Genomic DNA, 18064 nt, shown 5'->3' on the forward strand with positions numbered 1-18064 from the left:
ATGCCCTAGAAAATAATGTCATCAAAATAAAACAAAGTTTGTTGCGAGAAAAAGAGATTTGCTTCAAGAGTACAGGGAGCAACTTTAACTAATGGGTCTTTTAAAAAAGGACAGAATTGCATGCATCACGATCGAAAAGCTCAACATCTTAAAAAAAAGACGATTTTTTGTTGTTCTCTGACGAAGTCAGAGGGTAACTTTTTCAAATGAAACACATAATTTGGGGTGTTTAACTCATCACATTTCAATTGTGCGCCCTCTTGCACCAACATGATTCAAATTAAGTCAACACATCTGCTGTCTACTTTTTAACCGAATTTGAAGCAAATTTTCACAAAGTATTTTGACGCTGTTGCGCAGTTTTTTTATTAAACGCAAGTACTAGTGGGTAGACTTGTTCAAAGCAATTTAAGAAAAAGGGGGGCACTCTTTTTTTACAAGTGCCCCTTTTTTTGAGCAAGTGCTTTAAAAAAAGAGAAATAGTTGCGCCATTTTTGTTGCAGCAGCCATTACGAGTGTTTTTTTAATTTTTCGCGCATGTGTCACCCTTTAAAGCGCATATGTCGTCCGTTAGTGTGTACAATTTTCTGTTTTGAACAGCGCCTCCATCTGCAGATGATACCAGCCTATATTTCAGCATGGATGTGTGAGTGCTCTTTAAAAGAATAACCTTACTACGCCCCTGAAGTTAGTTTTGATGCGCAATGACAAAGATGCACGCAAGGCGCAATAGACAGCAGATATGTCAAGAACAAAAGACACTCACACCAAAGTCACAAATGGATCTACAATGGCACATCATAATACAGACCCTTTTCATAAATAAAAACTTTGTCAAATCTATTCAATTTGTGATGGAACAAAAGCGTTAGATGTACATGTACATTCAAATGTTCAGTAAAGTCAGCTAAAGTTTGGCACTCTTTTTCCTCACAAGAAAACAATTTGTGTAATACTTCTTCCTCTAAATTAACAGTGAATACAATCACTTTTTGAACCACACAATTTAAGGTTCTGTAGTTTATTTAATTTTAGTAGCGGACATCGATCAAGTCACATACGACTTTTTAATAAGACCAGTATTTCAACTAAGCTAGGTTGCCACCGTATGAGTGTGCTTTATATCGCAAGTTTCAAAAATCTGGATTCTCAGTGTAAAAACAACTTTTCCAATTTGATTAATTAATTTTTACTTTATTATAAATGGAATACCTCAAAGTTGGTGTTTATGTGCTTTTTCGATGTGGCACCTTGCAAAATAGATTTTCAGATTGAATTGATAATGTTCTAGCATTATTAGTTATGAGCTTTCCAATGAGACATCGCACACAAAAAATAGGCCCATGACAAGCAATCAATTAGTTAATTTCGAGTTAAGCTCCTTTGTGTTCTGAATAGTGTGCGCAATTTCTGAACTAGAGCGCGCCATTTAAAACCACTTTTTAAAACTGAATCAAGGCCTGCAAAAATAAAAAACAAATTTATTTGTTGCAGGGCATTATTTTCAGAAAAAGAAAATTGAAATTTTGGGGAAAAAAAACACACATACACCAACTTTAATTATTTTGCTGTAATATTACCAGTAACAGACATCAAAGACATTCACACACCTACTAAATAATGATGTGCCATTCTACATGTAGATCCATACAATTAAAAGCATGGTAAATATTAAGATTACAAATTTAAAATCTTTTTTTTATTGTACAATTTATCATAAGTTGAACGTTGTGAACCAAGCACATGTCAAACAAATTCTGAATTTCTTTTAAGGAATAACCAACCAATCAAAAAAAGCAGTCCTTTTTGCAAAACATTCTACAATTTTATCACCTTGGAGACGTTCTTGTCAAGTAATGTTTGTGAAGGTCGTTAAAAAGTAAAGGAAATACTATTATAGGTTCAAGTTTTGTTCCATAAGGACCTGAAGTGCAAACACTTTTAATACAAAATGAAGAGTCAGGGAATTATCGGTGTAAATATTTGGATATAGAGTGTATTCGTGTTAAGACTAACAAGTCTGAAAAGTTAGGTCTGTAATCAGGCCTCTTGCCAAAATTTTAACAATTGTTTCCTTTTTGTACAATTTTTGCAATGTGTAGTCATCGTCTTAGGTTTACAACACAAATTCAGAATTTTTGACATTTGCCTGGAACAACTGTTATATATAATTTATTTTCCATTTCAATTTTCATGTACATTTCTTTAAAGTTTAAAGCTGCATTCCCTGTGCTATTTTCAAGTTTCATCCTGAAAAATAGATTTGTATTCTAAAATTGCAATTTTTTTTCTTGCAAAACAAAAGTTATTCACTTTGTATAAGACATGCGAAGTTTGAATTACTTGCGTCTCGACAATAATTTGTTCTTGCAGGGTATGGGCTGGTTCCCACTTCACAATCGATAATAATAATGCCAGGAGTTAGTCTGATCAAAAAAGTGGATCTGTTTGTGCCAAGTTGAGTTTTGGGGTTGGATACACAACATAAAAGTAGAACATTTGTGAGAAAAAAAAATTAGTTAGTTGAAGAGCATGGGGAATGCAACTAATGTCAACTTTTACTTTTGTTGACTTTTGTTGAAATCCATGGCAATGAAAGTGTCACCTCACAAAACTCAAAATAGCAAAGTTGGAAAATAATATTTTATTCACTTTTAACATTTTCTCCAAACTTATAAAAAAGTCTTTTATTTTGGACTTTGATGATGCATGCACATCTAGCATGATGGATAGGGAGCTGTCATTGCCATGGATTTGCTTTTGTCTATCACAGGCCACTCCAGTCCACCCAAGTCCCTTCAGCAGTCTTCAAGATGAGCCTGAAGAAATGTCTATCAGTAACCAGCGTCTCTAGTCATGTGATCAGTCACCTGACAGGGAAAAAAAAAAACAGTCATCAAAGTGTACTAAAAATGAATTCATTGTGCATCAGAAATATAAATACGTTGAATGGCTGGTTTTAACATTTGTTTAATTTCATGATATCTTTGCAGTTGCCCCTGGTGAACTATCACAGAAGTTTTGCCACAAACAAAACCAGACATCTGTTTTGTTTTGTAATGTAAATACCTTCTCATAAGAGCCTGACATTTTGGCCATTGAAGATGCATGCACATCTTGCATGATGGATAGGGAGCTGTCATTGCCATGGATTTGCTTTTGTCTATCACAGGCCACTCCAGTCCAGCCAAGTCCCTTCAGCAGTCTTCAAGATGAGCCTGATGAATCGTCCACCAGTAACCAGCATCTCTAGTCATGTGATCAGTCACCTGACAGGGGAAAAAACAAATAGTCATCAAAGTGTACTCAAAATGAATTCATTGTACATCACAAAAAAACAATATGTTGAACGGCTGGTTTTACCATCTGTTTCATATCATGATATTTTTGTTTGTTTCTTGGGTTTATTTTGGGGTTTTTTTTTTACAGAAATGTCAAAGATAACAAGGTTTTTGACATTTGTTCTTAGATTTGAGAGTGTAATTTATTCTGAAAATCACAATTCCTGATTTTTTATATACTACATTACAAAACTATAGATTTCTTGCAGCAAATGTTGAGTAATAGATGTTGTAAATTAATAAGTTGGGAATTCAATTCTGAATGGCTGATGAGACAAATGTTTTCCAGCCAGAAGTAACAAAGCAGAAAAAAATGGTAAAACCAGCCATTTTAAAGATGTATTTCCAGTTTAATCCAACTAACAGTACACACATAGCTCACTCTGGTTCACTTGTAAGAATTCCTTTATGCACATTTGGGCAAATGAATTCCACTTTAAGGTGGAAAAGTGGAAACTTTCTAAATTACATGCACCATGCACAACAACAACAGTAGTGTGAAATTAAAGGGGACAAGATCTTTAATTTGAGCGGGGTGCCAATGAGATGCAATGTAGTTAAGTGTGATTTTTGGTACAAACCTCCCTGTTTTTTGTGCAAAAATAATGGATTTTTGGCAAAATGTGAGCTTAAGTCGGGTTTTGTCTTTAAGGCAGAAGGAAAGGTCCATATTTTGTGAGAAAAGAGTTACTTATGTTGGAGTTTGTTAAATTCAGATTTATGCCAAGTTAGAAACCATGAAGAAGAAGCGATGTAATGTGAGTGACGTAATGTGAGTGACGGTTCCTTCCTGTAATCTAATGTCCCTTGCATGTAAAATTCACACCGATTGTATTAAATATGGGCTTTTAATCTACTGGTTGGTTGAATGAAAGGCAAAACAATGTTACTTCTGTGTTTCAGACTACAGTTTGAGGAGCCTTCAACAACAAAACTGCAGCAACCTTTTCAAGATCTTTTTTTTTTGGTAACATGAGTGACGACCAACAAAACACTTGCTTTCAAAAAGTGAATGAATGGGTTGAATGTTTCTGTCCATTTAAAGTACCAGTACCATCAACCCCAAGATTGTTGAATGGCTGGTTTGATTCAGCTTGATCAAATACTTTCAAACCAGGGAGAGGTCAAAGTAGCCTCATGACAAAAATGTTATGTCAGTGATGGTGGAATTGTCCTTTTAGGCCTACTACTTTGCAGAACTTTTACAGTTGTCTTTTTGTTTGAAGAAGAAAAGAAAATTGACACACATCCCTGGCAAGTAAGACATGCATTTAATAGGCTGCCCTTCAAGTAACTCTGATAATATGCCAACCACTCAGCAGAACAGTGTATGATTAAAATTACAGAAACCAGTGTGTGGAACTTTAATATCAAGTCAGATTTTAAAAATATGTAAACCATTCAATATTTCCTTGTATCCAAGGCATGATATTCTGCCCAGGTTGTTGTGTATGTGCTAGGCAGGGATCTCATCAGGAATGTAGCTTTGGGAAGGAGGACGGGGGTACGGTGGGAATTGGGGGTAGAAACAAGATTGAGAGTATTTTAGTGTATAGATAATTAAAACTGGACACACTAAGATTTAGATATATGCGTTGAAGTAGTTTTATTTTTATTCAGCAAGGAACCGAGAATTCACAGTATCGGGCAAGAATTAAGTACAACTGGAAAGAGTAAATTTGAGATGTTGCTTGCATGAGGACTGAAAATAGAGTGGTTAAAATATGAACAAAGAATAACAACTGTCTAGACATGTCACCAAGGGAAAAGGCCCCCCTGGACTTGGTAACCTCATCATTAAGGTTGAGCAAAAACCATTAACTGAAATTGGAAGGACAAAAGGGCTGGTCTGGTATAATTAAATCAACTCAAGTATATATAGGTTGGACCTTGGTGCAAAGGAAAGTGATGAATGAATAGTTTGCTGAATCTCAGAGGCTTAACATCTGGAATCATGATTATGGACTGTTATTGAGACATGGGGAAAATAACTGAAAAATGGGGGAAAAATAACTAAATATTTACAAAAGTGTATTACACAAGAAAATCAGTGCAAACAGTTTTATTTGCTGAAGTGTTCGTAAGTCCACTTTAGAGAACGCTACAGTATCAAGTGTGACAATAAGATCCATTTTTGCGGGAAAAGCTAAAGGAGACAAAGCTTGAGAATTCTAACGGTATAGGGAAGAAAGCTCACTAAAAACAATCCAGGATTGAAGAGGCTGTAGGGTCAATTAGGAAGCAAGACTCCAAGTACTTTACTCTAAACCATACCACTGTCCTGACCAAGACATGTTACTGACCATCCTTAAAACAACCAAACCGATGAAATCATCATTAGTCTTTGCATATCAATTAACATATGAATGACGAGAAACACACACATGTGTACAGACTGTTTGATCGGCCCTCAATGTACATGAAGGCAAATTTAGGGGACTTCATCGTCAACTGAGTGTGCATCTTCTTGTTTTGGTTATGAAGCCTAGTGGATTGATCAGTTGCAGTAAAGACTGACTGCTGTAACTCATACAGTACAATTCTTGTAATTCACTTGAAATACTGCACATGTAATGAACAAGGTTCAGGACTGCACCAAAATGTTACTTCAGTTAAATTTGCTTGAAAGTTAAAGGGAAAATACAACATTTGCAAACATCAAAAAAACGAAATGGTCAAATTATCACGAAATACCTTACTAAATTGTTAGGGAATGACAGTCTAAAACATCCTTTAAAATCATGGCTCCTGGTGGGCTGACATTTTCAAGAAAAACTGTATTTTTTCCAACGCTGGTCGGCCGACCAGCGTTGGAGAAAACTGGCTTTTTTCAAAAACTGTTCTTAATTTTTCATATTTAGTTATTCTGACTTTCCTTTGCAATTGATCACACACCTGTGAAGGGGTACAAGCCTGCTAGACTGATTCTCTGACCTTACAATTCCCCAAAGTGTATTATTAATTGCTTCGTTTCATCTTAAGTGGGGTCAGGGAACCAGACTACAAGAACATGATAGGTTTTCTTGGTTTTTCCAGCATCTTCAAGCCCAAAACATGAAACAAGTCAGTTTAACAATATTTTATGTAACATACTTATCCTCCAATCCATTTATTTTTGAAACTGGCAGCAAAAGCCAACGTTTCACATTCCCTTTCAACACAGTTCTGTTCAAATTTTTTTCACAAGGTCGAGTTGCCCCTGGTGATCGAAATATCACAGAATGAACAATTTTGCCTCTAAAAATCCAGACATCTTTTTCTTTTAATAATGTAAAAACTCTCTCCAAAATTAGCTTAAACCCTGACATCTTCAATGCTTAACAACTCTAGTAGTACTAGAAACATTTAATCCAGTATCTTTGTTAACTGTATCCCACAATGAAAACCTTGAAAACCTCTACCAATTATCTATGCATTTAAATAAAATTTTAATTTTTAAGCAACATTTTGTTCACTTAAAAATTAAATTTATTGTATTAAAATTGAAGCAGCGTTAGTTACAGAAACTTGTTTAATCTTTCTGCATAATCTCTACAGACTTACTGAACTTTTTTTCAAATTTTAATATAAAATTTTCAAACAGTGGGAACAAACCTCCTAAAAATATGTTGATACTTATGTGTAAGTACGTATTAGACCTTCTTGTATAAAAAAAGTTATGTAGGCAAAGAGAAGTTAACCCTAACCACCCTAACTCCATCAAAATCCATCCCCCATTTTGGTGGATTTTTGGGGACTTGGTCCAGAATAAGGCCTGGAATGATTAAATATCAATGGAGTATGATGGACTTGGGCCTAATGGCCTGAAGCAGTGCTAGGGGTATCCGATTGATTTTGCCTAGCTTCCTGTACTGCTATTGTGTTAAAAGCCATGTGTAGCAAGTCCATGAATATCAACCAGTGCATGATCAGTGGTGGATTCCATTCTGTCATGTACAATTTTGTATTGGACGCACAGTGATTGATGGATTTTGATGGACTTGGTCCAGTTTCTAGAACCGGTAAAAGACGCTAGGGAGTTAGGGTTAAGGCAGAGTTAGTTACAGAAACTTGTTTAATCTTTCTGCATAATCTCTACAGACTTACTGAACTTTTTTTCAAATTTTAATTGCAAATTTTCAAACAATGGGAACCTTTACCTCCTAAAAATATGTTGATACATATTCGCAAGTATATTAAACCTTCTTGTATTAAATAAACTTATGTAGGCAAAGAGTCAAAATGCAGGAAATGGTACATGTTTGCCTACTTGATCTCAAACTGTTTACATGTACATCTTCCAAACTTCTTCTAAGCATTTCAAGTACAATACTGAAACACATACATGTACCATGCCTGGGCTCCCACACAGCAGCATGGGGTTACGCCATCTCCGTTACCTAGGCAATAGTTACCTAGGTAACACCCTGAAGTGGGGCTATTCCGAGGATCAGGCGCCTCCTACCATGACAACTAGAACCAAGAAGCATCTTCCTCTAGCATGAATCATGAGGAATACAACAAGTATCATGCAACACAAAAAGATCAAATGACACTCGGTAACAGCCTCAGCAATTTGAATGTATATGTGTCATTTCAGCAGAAAAGGAGGAACTGTGAATTCTGGATTTCTGCCTTTGGATTTCAACCTCCTCCATTCAAGACATCAGTGTTTGATATTCAACGTTCACTTTAATGTCGGAATTCATTTATAACTTTCAGCTGCCAAATATTATCTACTTGTAGATGACTCAAATCAGCCTGCCACTTTCTTAGACTTCAACAAATTTTGATCCAACATGATGTCAACCTACATTCGTCGTTGATGTTTCAATACAATGTATAGATAATATTCTCCATACATGTTTGTGATTTATAATCAACTTCTCCATTAATTTGTCAGACCAGTTGCCTCGAGCAATTATGACACTGCAAATGACAGACTTTCTAAACATAAATATCCATCACCAATTATGTTTCAAGCAGTGTTCTTCAACTTCTTGGTAAGTAATATAAACAACCATCTTTGTAGGAAGTTGAGAGAAATTTGCAGATATGCAAAGTTAAGTGAGCAATTTGAAAAGAGGAGAGTGGTTCTGAGAAAAACCAGAGATAAAACTTGACATTTTTTGGTCAGCATGTCTTAACTGTCACCATCTTTGTCGCACTGATCTGCAATACTGCAACCAAACATTGACTTAACTCCATTTAAGTCATTCAGTTCATAACGAGCAATGTGTCACCACACATGTACGACAAACTTGCTGCACTGACTTTATATCAGTTAAGTTTCAAAACAACTTTCATTCTAGCAGCCATCTCCACAGTTGATCAACGTTTTCATCGGTGATCAACTGTTAAGGATTCAAAAGTCATACATGAACTTGTTTCTTAGCTACCACAGTCAGTGATAAACAATTTCAAAACTGACTTTTTTATCACTCAAACATATCTCCATCCACGACAAAAATTCTTTCTCCGGTGACCACTGTGCAACATCAGCAATTATTTATCACAAATAAATATCTCAATATAAACTTTTTTAAGTACTTAGCCCTTCAGAAAGTATCAACACTTTCCATCAATGACTAACCTTAATTATTCCCACATACCGTACATGTAAATGTACTTTGCCAGTTGCACACTTACTTGAACATAATTATATTCCATCAGGAATTGACAGATTAGATACTTTGTCATCAACCTGCACTGTAAACTTTTCCCCAGATTGATCATCCTTCTCAACAGTGACTAAGTTTGGAAATCAGAAATCAAGTTGACTATTTGAAGATTTTCAAAATGTGATGTATTCAATAAAAAAGAGGAAAAGTTACACGTTTATGAAAGGTAATTGACTATACACAGCTGTATCTATATTAAAGTTCTTAGAATTAATGTGGCCTGACGTTGCGAACTTAGCAAGTTCTTCTTCAGAGGCTAGAACAGAAATGACAGAGGTATATACATTAACATGGGGATGCACACAAACATGCAGGGCTGAAAGAAGAAACACAAAAGGAGGATTAAGTGGGAAAGGTGTAGAAAGATGCAGGGGAGGGTGGATGAGAGAACAAAGAAACAAAGGGAGATGGCAAACCACAAGGGGGCTTGTGTAAACAGGGGAGGGACCAGAAAGGGAAGGATCAAAGGTCACAGGGAGTGGGGACGGACAAAAGAATGTGACAGTGAAGGGATGATGCGGGGGGGGGGGGACAGTATGGAGGTGGAAAGGGATGAAAGATGGGGGAAGATGGGTAAACACTATATTAAAGTTGTTCACTTCATAACAGCTGTCGTAACTGAGTTTGCAGAGTTAATGTAATTTCCCATTTTTTGTATCCCTGCAGCTCATACATCCAATGTTTCATTGGGGGAAACAAATTGGCTTTCCACATTACTTAACATTGGGGTAACCCATTGCAAAAGTTTTGTAAGATTGGGTTGCATTTTTCACATTTTGTTTGCAATTTTTAAATCGGGCTTTTAGAGCTACATATGCCACCAAATTGTGCAAATTTGTGTGTGTTGTACATGGGTAAAGAATAAATGTTAAATTTTTAGAAAACAGCTACAGGGATTCCCATTATTGTGGTTTAAATAAAATTACAAATTAAAAAAAAGCACAATACAGAAATGGAAGTAATAAAACCTGCAGTCTGTCAGTCCAAAGATCTTTCAAATAAATGATTTTTATTTCACATTTTCAGAGATAAACTGAAAGCAATAAAGATCCCATCAATTGTCATTATTTGTTAAAAGAATATGAGTCAGCATTCAATCTCACCAAGATCTGCTTTGCATGTTCAAAGCAAAACTTAGATTCAAATTGGACGTGAATATCTGGCCTTCCTTATTATAACCAATCTGTGACAACAACGTACAATACTGCATGTTTTTAGTCCTCGCATTAATGCTAGGTAACTGATGTCTGGATTTTAACTGATGAACAGATTTTTATCAATGAATAGAGAAAAGTGGCTGCAAAGTGCTTCCTGACTGGATTCACTTGAAATACCAATGAAGAAATGTAGTGAGTGTGAGGTTTTGAGCCTGAGGTTTTGAGTCTGAGGTTTTGAGCCTGAGGTTTTGAGCCTGAGGTTTTGAGCCTGAGGTTTTGAGCCTGAGGTTTTGAGCCTGAGGTCTTGAGCCTGAGGTTTTGAGCCTGAGGTTTTGACCCTGGCAGAATTTTTCTTCAGAATCCTGCCAGGGTCAAAACCTCATGAGGCCCTCAAACGTTTTCTGAATGAATAAAGAATTTTAAAAAAAGTTTTTCTGGAGTTTAGATTCATGGATCTCCATCCGGGAATGAACACAGCAAACTTACTGTTCCACCGAATTTGATGAATGATTAACCAAATTATCTAAATTTACAAGTATCACTATTAGGCCTTATCACTAAACTAATACATTTTGATGCATGTCCATTATAAAGAGTTTCAAATCAGAATCATTAACTGGCATAACTTCAAAGCTTTGATTAATCCACATTATTTTGATCACTTCATTTGAAATCAAGCACACATCAGACAGAAACTATCAAGACACATGTTAGATAAATTCAAGATGCCTTTAACTTTGGAAACCACAAGGACTGATATGTTTTTCTGAATTGCCAGTCAACCTCATACCTGCTGCTCCCATCTGTGTTCAAAGTTCAAAGCAAAATACATTAACATATGTGGGGGGGGGGTGGGGGGTGGGGTAGGGGTGGGTGTGGAATATACATGTAGGATGAGAAAAGGAAGTTGATAGTAGAGTTTTACAAGGTATACATGTAGAACTTGCCTTCAGTTTAGGCCAAATGTGGCAGGCAAAAGGGGTGGCCGATGCATTCAAAGTTCAAGGGGTGTGTGGGGGGGGGGGGGCAAGTTGGCTTTCACTGGTCAATGTGAAGTCGATACACACAAACCAAATTTATTAAGCCTTCAGCAACAATCTGAGGTCTGAGTCATGTCATGTGATAACTTGATAAGGAAAGAAAAGATTTTCCCCAGAAAAAAGGGCAATATTTCTGGTATGAGTAGATAACCAACACTGGCCGAACATAAAGAAGGGGGCTGGTCAGCCACTGCGACATCCTTGGGGGTAAAGGTGAAGGTAAAAGGGTCAAAGAAGATGACGAGTATGAAGCTGCATAAGACTACAGATTGATGAAACAGTCTAAAACAGGAAAGAAAAGAGGTCGGGTGTGGAAAAAACACTGAATTATGACATGGTTTATTTGTACCAGTCAATTTCATGCATGTTTTCTTTATTTAAAGAAGTTCGAGGCATGAAATTTCATCACACATTTTTTTTTGGGGGGGGGGGCTGACATAACAGGTAATAAAAAACCCGGAGCTTGGCTGAGGCCAAGGCTGTCCAGAGAAAATTTAAACTTGAGCAATAAGGTAGCTGAATGTGTATGTTTTATTGGAGTAATTGTGGCATGAATGATCTGGGCTGAATTACTTGCCTAAGATAGAAAGTTCTCTATTCTAAAATGAATTGCTGCCAACGATGAAATTTTAATGAATAATTGGTTGAATATTGGAATACATTCAGGTGTATGTCTTGAGAAACATACACGCATATAGTAAGGAAGGAAGTCTCTCAGAGTAAGAGTAGAGCTATTAAATGGCTTCAATGATAACCACGATAAGAGAAACAATGGCAGAAAAAAAGTGCACAAGAAATTATGCATTCTGATATAAATGAAATATAATGAGCAAATGCTAGTACATTGTAGCTTATAGCCATGAAAGGAGGTCCTTTATTAGTGCAATAGAAAAAGTTGTATATTGCTCAACTTTCACTTGATGTATGCTGAGGAAAGGAAAAAAAGAAGACAAAGGATGTATGAGAATATTGAGCCTCATCAGAAGAGGGATTGTGAGAAGAGCTGAAATTCTCACTGGAAATACAAAGTATCATAAAGATAAAGAAGAGCAGAAGGGATGCTGATGAGAGGTTGAATAGTCTGACAAGGATGAAAATGAGAGGGATGAAGGGCCTAGGAGGAGGGTGTCCAAAGGGAAGGGGGTGACTCTTAGGAATGGCTGACTTGAGTGACTACCCAAGGAGCTAACATTTACGACCGCCTGTAAATGACCGACTATTAATATGCAGAAATAACGTTGTGTGCACAAGACCGACAAATTACGCGATCGCCCCTATGGTCGAATGGCCCGAGTTGAAGGGACTTTGCAATCAACGGAACGCTCCATATTGGGTTGACCAAGTCTGTGGACTGATGTAGCAATGCACACTAATTACTGTACATCACATATTGAGGTAATCACTTCTATAACTTTTTTTATGATGATTCCAAAGTCTTTAAAGCTTTCAATCCACATTTTTGTGATCCACGCGAACAAAGTCCCTTTGCGTCTAGAGAAGTGCTATAAGATTTTTAATTAAGACCAACCTTTGACTTAAGAAACCACAATGGCTACTCTTAAAATGCTCTTTTTAATTAATGTACACGTTTTCTTTTCGGAGTTCCCCGTGACACCCATCAATTATTCAAGACACTTCAAGCAAGAAGTTTTGCCGAGAAAGAAATAGGCAAAGAAGTATTGCAGTATAGTTATATGCAATAAAGGCCAACGAGTTGGGCTTATATCTCCTGTGGATTTTTGTCATGATGCCAGATATGAGAAGGAACTATTGATGAGCAAAATGTCAAAAAAGAACAAGCAGAGAAAATATCTGAAAGAAAGTTTCTGTAGATAAAGGTTCAGCAATATGTAATATAAGGTCATTTGATTTCGGCTAGTTGAGTTGTTGATGTTGAGATGACAAAGAATTTCAGATTACAAATTTTGAAAATATAGGTGCAGGATTTTTATGATATTATCAGTACAGCTATACACAAAAAAATGGGACTGAGTGAGGCTGAGCTTTGGTTTTATAAAGAGATAACAGCAAGGTGAGAAAATAATTAAAGATAAGGAAAGGATGTTGAGATGAGACAGAATTTTAGATTAGAAATCGTGAAAATATAGGTGTGGCAAGATTTTTACATTGAAATGTTGTAAAGACTTGATGGTAAGGTGAGAAAAGAATTAAAGGCAAGAAAAGATAGTCAAGTAATTTAAAAGACATAGGAATATAGCTCCATGTAATATGAAGCCAACTTGACCCTAACCTTCCTAACTCCATTAAAATCCATCCACCTTTGGGGGGATTTTCGCAGACAAGCCATGAGTACCAAGTCCATCAAAATCCACCTTTAGTAGTGACGTTTTTTTTGGTGGATTTGGTGGAGTTATATGAAGCAGGGCCAGTGTTGGATTTTGGCTGCACGGTTCTTATAGTAAAACTCAGTAGGGTGCTGGGTTACGGTGAGAATTAATGAAGACTAAAAAAAATGGGAATAGCAATTAGGTTTGAGTAAGGCATATTTTGAGTGCAAAATTGTACAGAGCACATAGCTTTGTAAAGTTTTCTTAGCCTTAAAGAAGGAAGAAATGAGCTTGTGTGATAAATATTGCAGGGAAAAAGTTTTTAAATGTTTATCTTTAATTAGGGATCTCTCCAATGGAAATATTATTGATTGCCATAAAGCACTTCAAAGGGAAAACAGGTGTAAATAGGGAATCCTGACCCAGGCTGGCATGATTTACAAACATAACTGTAAAGAACTCTTGAAGTGTTTACCTAACTGACTCACTTCTGTTTCCAAATAATTTATATGTTGAAGAAAGGAAAACTGCTATTCCATATTATGTCAATTGTCAAATGATTATTGATGTGTAATTTTATAGGGGAAAAACATATTTTTCTTTCCTTCAGACAACACTTCTTTCATCACCAAATAGGCAGCTCAGAGACTGAAAGGTGTGATTAAACTAGTAAAATATATAAATGTTCACTTTCTTCTCAACATTTCAGTAATTTTTACAACTTTTTTGTTTAAAAAAATATCAACAATGACATAAAAAAATGCAACTGGCTTCCCACTGCGACCCACCACAAAACAAATTTCCATGGTTTCTTTCATGATAAAATATCACTGAGTATATTTCAGCATCAAGTGAACATAAGTTCAGTCCATTTTTGCATTGTAAAAAACTAAATATGAAACCTCTTTCAAGATGTTAATCAGTATAATGTGTCACAACGAAAGATTTGGCATATGTGTGTACTATTAGATACATTCTTACATTCTATCAACACCATTCTGAATGTTAATGGTCTAATTGTTAAACAAATTACAAAAGTATTCATAACACCAAGTTATTCTTGCTCTATCATCCCTATGAAACTTGCTCCATCAAATTACAGGTGCACCATAATTAAGTTGGCCACAAAAAAAGAGCAATTCATAAGTTTAGGATATCACTTTTTATCTGCTTGTAAACATCTAATGAGCATTTCTGTTGCACTGCAGTGTTTTTCTTGACTGATTTTGGACACGAGTGAAGTCAGACGGTGGTACTTTTTTTAGGTGACGTTTCCATTCCTCTGTTTACTTCAGAATTTACTATGGAACTACTGTCAGAAAAAAATATATCACTGTCGGTTCTGCTTCGTCTTCTTATCAAAACGCTACTAATTGATGAGAATCAATCTAGAAAAAAACCCAGGTTTCTTATGCCAGAACTGTTTTCCTTAACTATGACAATTTGAGGTTCCATTGTGATGAGTTTTGATGGAGCAGGTTGGATTCTAAGTTTGACTCACCCTTAAGGTCATCCCAGTTACCATGGTGATGGTCATCCAGCCTGCCTTACCTAGTCTATAGCACTGGTCTGGTCCAATCCAGCCTCAACATTGTTTTGCAAAGGTCAGTCTCATCTGAGAAATGAGAAAGATTTCCAATAATCAAAATCAATAAGTCATCTTTATCACTTTCAGATGTTAAAAATCTGAAATATTTCACTGAGAACTGTACTAGGGACACTTTTACTGTAACAATCTCAAATATGGATATACCATGCAAGCACACAATTATCTCATTTCTTCTTTCCAAAATAAATCGATGTTTTTTTCTTTCAGATCTGATTATTTTCTCTCTAAATAAACTTTTTTATTAAGACTCTCAGACAAATTTTCAATTTCGGTACAGATTCTCCTTTATGAGCGGACTTCTCTCAATTCTAATGTCAATTGTCATAACACCTATTTTTTTAATTTTGAGGAAGTGTATAATTAGCCCTCTAGTTTAGCCCGCTTTCTTTCAGTAAACGATATTTTGCCTGCTAGATTGTACGGCGTATTATAAAAGGTATTTAATTATCTCTATCTTTGTGCAGCACCTGATGGCCTAGTGGATAAGGGCACGTAACCATAGTTTGAAATTGAGAGATCCTTGGTTCAAATCCTGGCCCTGCAGGCAATATTTTCTAAAAATTTAAGAATGCTGTTCTTTTCTCATTTTAAATTGACTCCAACATTTTACCGAGTATTAGGCGCCTATCAAATGTTCCCCCCTCCCCCTGCGCAGCCCCAGGTCCGATGTCGGGATTTGGTCACGTGTTTCATGCCCCAGGGTGGGGATTTTGGTCACTCAAATTACTTTGTTAACATTGGCGTACTACATGGAAAGGCAATCACTAGTGCACCCCATTTATGCATGTTGGGGATTGTCACTTAAATTTTGCCCGAGGGATGGGGATTTTGTCACTTAAAAGTGACAATCCCCTAATCTTCAGTGGGGCATCCCGGGGATGGGGGGGGGGGACAATTGATGATAGATGTATTACATTATCTTATTGTGATTTTTGGCTCTGGCGGATTTATTTTATTAGGGGGAAATAAAGTCCTAAATCGTAAAATGGTCTGAACTCTGATTCCCATCTCGTGAATACGAAGTCACGACAATGTTGACCCGGATCCAGACTAAATTTGTCAAGGTAAAATTTCTTTTAAGTTCCCCAAAATGTCACTGCGCATCTTCAGTGTTTAGCTGGCAAAATATCGTTTTAATTTAGCCGGCACCAGCTAAATATACTCTGCCTTCTTTTGAATAGTTTCTTGGGCATACGCAAATATTTTTTAACGCAGTTTACGTTTGGTGCCGTGCGATTCAACACGCCTTGCGCATGGGCGTCGCCAGGATTTTTTCTAGAGGGGGCAAAACATATTTTTGCCAAAAAGAAGCCTGTATTTCTCAACACATTCTCGGTTTATCAGTTTTAGGGGGGGGGGGGCAGGGACATTTCCCCCCCCCCCCATTAAATTTACACAATGACTTTGTGCCTCTTTTTTTTTTCTTTGTTCTCTTTTTTTTTCTTCCTTTTTTTTTTTTTTTGGCTTGCTTTTCCAGGGGGGTCAAGTGCCCCCCCCCCCTCGCGACGCCCATGGCCTTGCGCATTTAATGATCGCCATCTTTATTTTTGCTATCTTTATGTTTTGTTTTGTCGTCATCGTCATTTTTCCCCCAAGCTTCCCTAAAAGAATTCAAAACCCCACCATAGATCTATATTTGCATGCATAATGTCGCCAATTAATTTGGTAAATCAAAAAAATTTAAATTGTTTTTGTCTTAGTCTTATAGGGCTCGAAAATACACGCTCGCCACATTGTCGTCCCCCTTCTCATGTCACAAACCCCGCCCCCAACGATAATCCAAAGGCGGTGCGGCCCGCAGGAAACACAAGTTTGTCTCAAATTAGGTTCACTACAAGTATATGACGCTCACCTCCGTGGGACTTTGGCAGACAAACCATTAATTCATCAAAATATCACTATTTAAAGCCTTGTACAGCCATTTGGGGAATGAACATTTTATCTCAAATACGAGCACCAAAAATGTCAAACCCTCCCGCGCCTCGCCGAAAAAAGATGGCCGACTTCAATTTTCACTGGTAGCAGCAGTAAACATATGATATTCTATGGAGTTGATGAATACCATCGAAACACGTGCAGTTCAAACCGCAGTCTATACTGCGCGCGCATCATTACTGAAAGACTTCCCGTTACTAAGGAGAACGCCTGACAGTGAAACAAAGTAGCAAATTATACTTGAATAAAAACATTTTTTTAAAACGCAGATTTTTTATCAAACTAAGGGCGGCTTCCCGGCAAAACAAACTAACAGTTTGGAAGGATATTCCCTTCCCCTTTTTTTCTGTTTTTGTTCTGGCCATCCGGGTATTTTCCTACGCCGAAGTCCTCAAATGATAATGAAAGCCTGGCGTATGCCTACTCTCACACTCAGGGGCGGCGGAACCTGGGGGGGGGGGGGGGGGGGGGGGGCAAGTGCCCCTTTTTTGCGGCCATAAATGTGCCCCCTCGAACAGTAAAGTGGCCCCTCAAGATACAACAAAAATGCCCTTAAAGTATCTTACTATTTCTTAGAAGTAACCATATCCCAATAATGGTTTAGATATTTTTGATATAAACGAAGAATATGGAAACCAAGTCCCAAAACCCATAGAATACCGCCTGAAAATGGGCACATAATGCATATTTAGCATATAATAATTGGTTTTGAAGAGCGCACCCTATGTTGGAAGATGGTACCAGCCCAGCCCCCCCCCCCCCACCCCCACTATTTGATTTTACGGAGGCCAAGTGTCTGGTGAAAAAAACCTGTCGCCATTTCAGCACGGGTTTGCAAGTGCCCCTTTTTGGTGACCCCCCCCCCCCCCCCCCAAGTTTCAAACCCCGCCGCCGCTGCTCACACTACTGTCAACGACCGAGAATACAGGGGCGCAAATGGCGGGGGATACACTATCTCCCCCTCCCCACCCCACCCCCACTTTTTGACCAGGGAGATGGGCCATGGATCATCGTGCCCCCCCCCCCCCCCCCCC

The 18064-nt window shown here is 37.3% G+C and overlaps 1 long non-coding RNA gene across 1 annotated transcript; it reads right to left on the reverse strand.

The window, feature by feature from the left end:
• Positions 1-2251: 2251 nt before the first annotated feature.
• LOC119728423 lies at positions 2252-17119 on the reverse strand. The gene is made up of 4 exons (XR_005271055.1): positions 16948-17119; positions 14988-15101; positions 3070-3269; positions 2252-2870 (listed from the first exon to the last, which is right to left on the reverse strand). It is a non-coding gene; the product is annotated as an uncharacterized LOC119728423 (long non-coding RNA).
• Between the last annotated feature and the right edge of the window lie 945 nt (positions 17120-18064).

This window comes from Patiria miniata, unplaced genomic scaffold (assembly GCF_015706575.1).
Source record: "Patiria miniata isolate m_02_andy unplaced genomic scaffold, ASM1570657v1 HiC_scaffold_20, whole genome shotgun sequence".
Lineage (NCBI taxonomy): Eukaryota > Metazoa > Echinodermata > Asteroidea > Valvatida > Asterinidae > Patiria > Patiria miniata.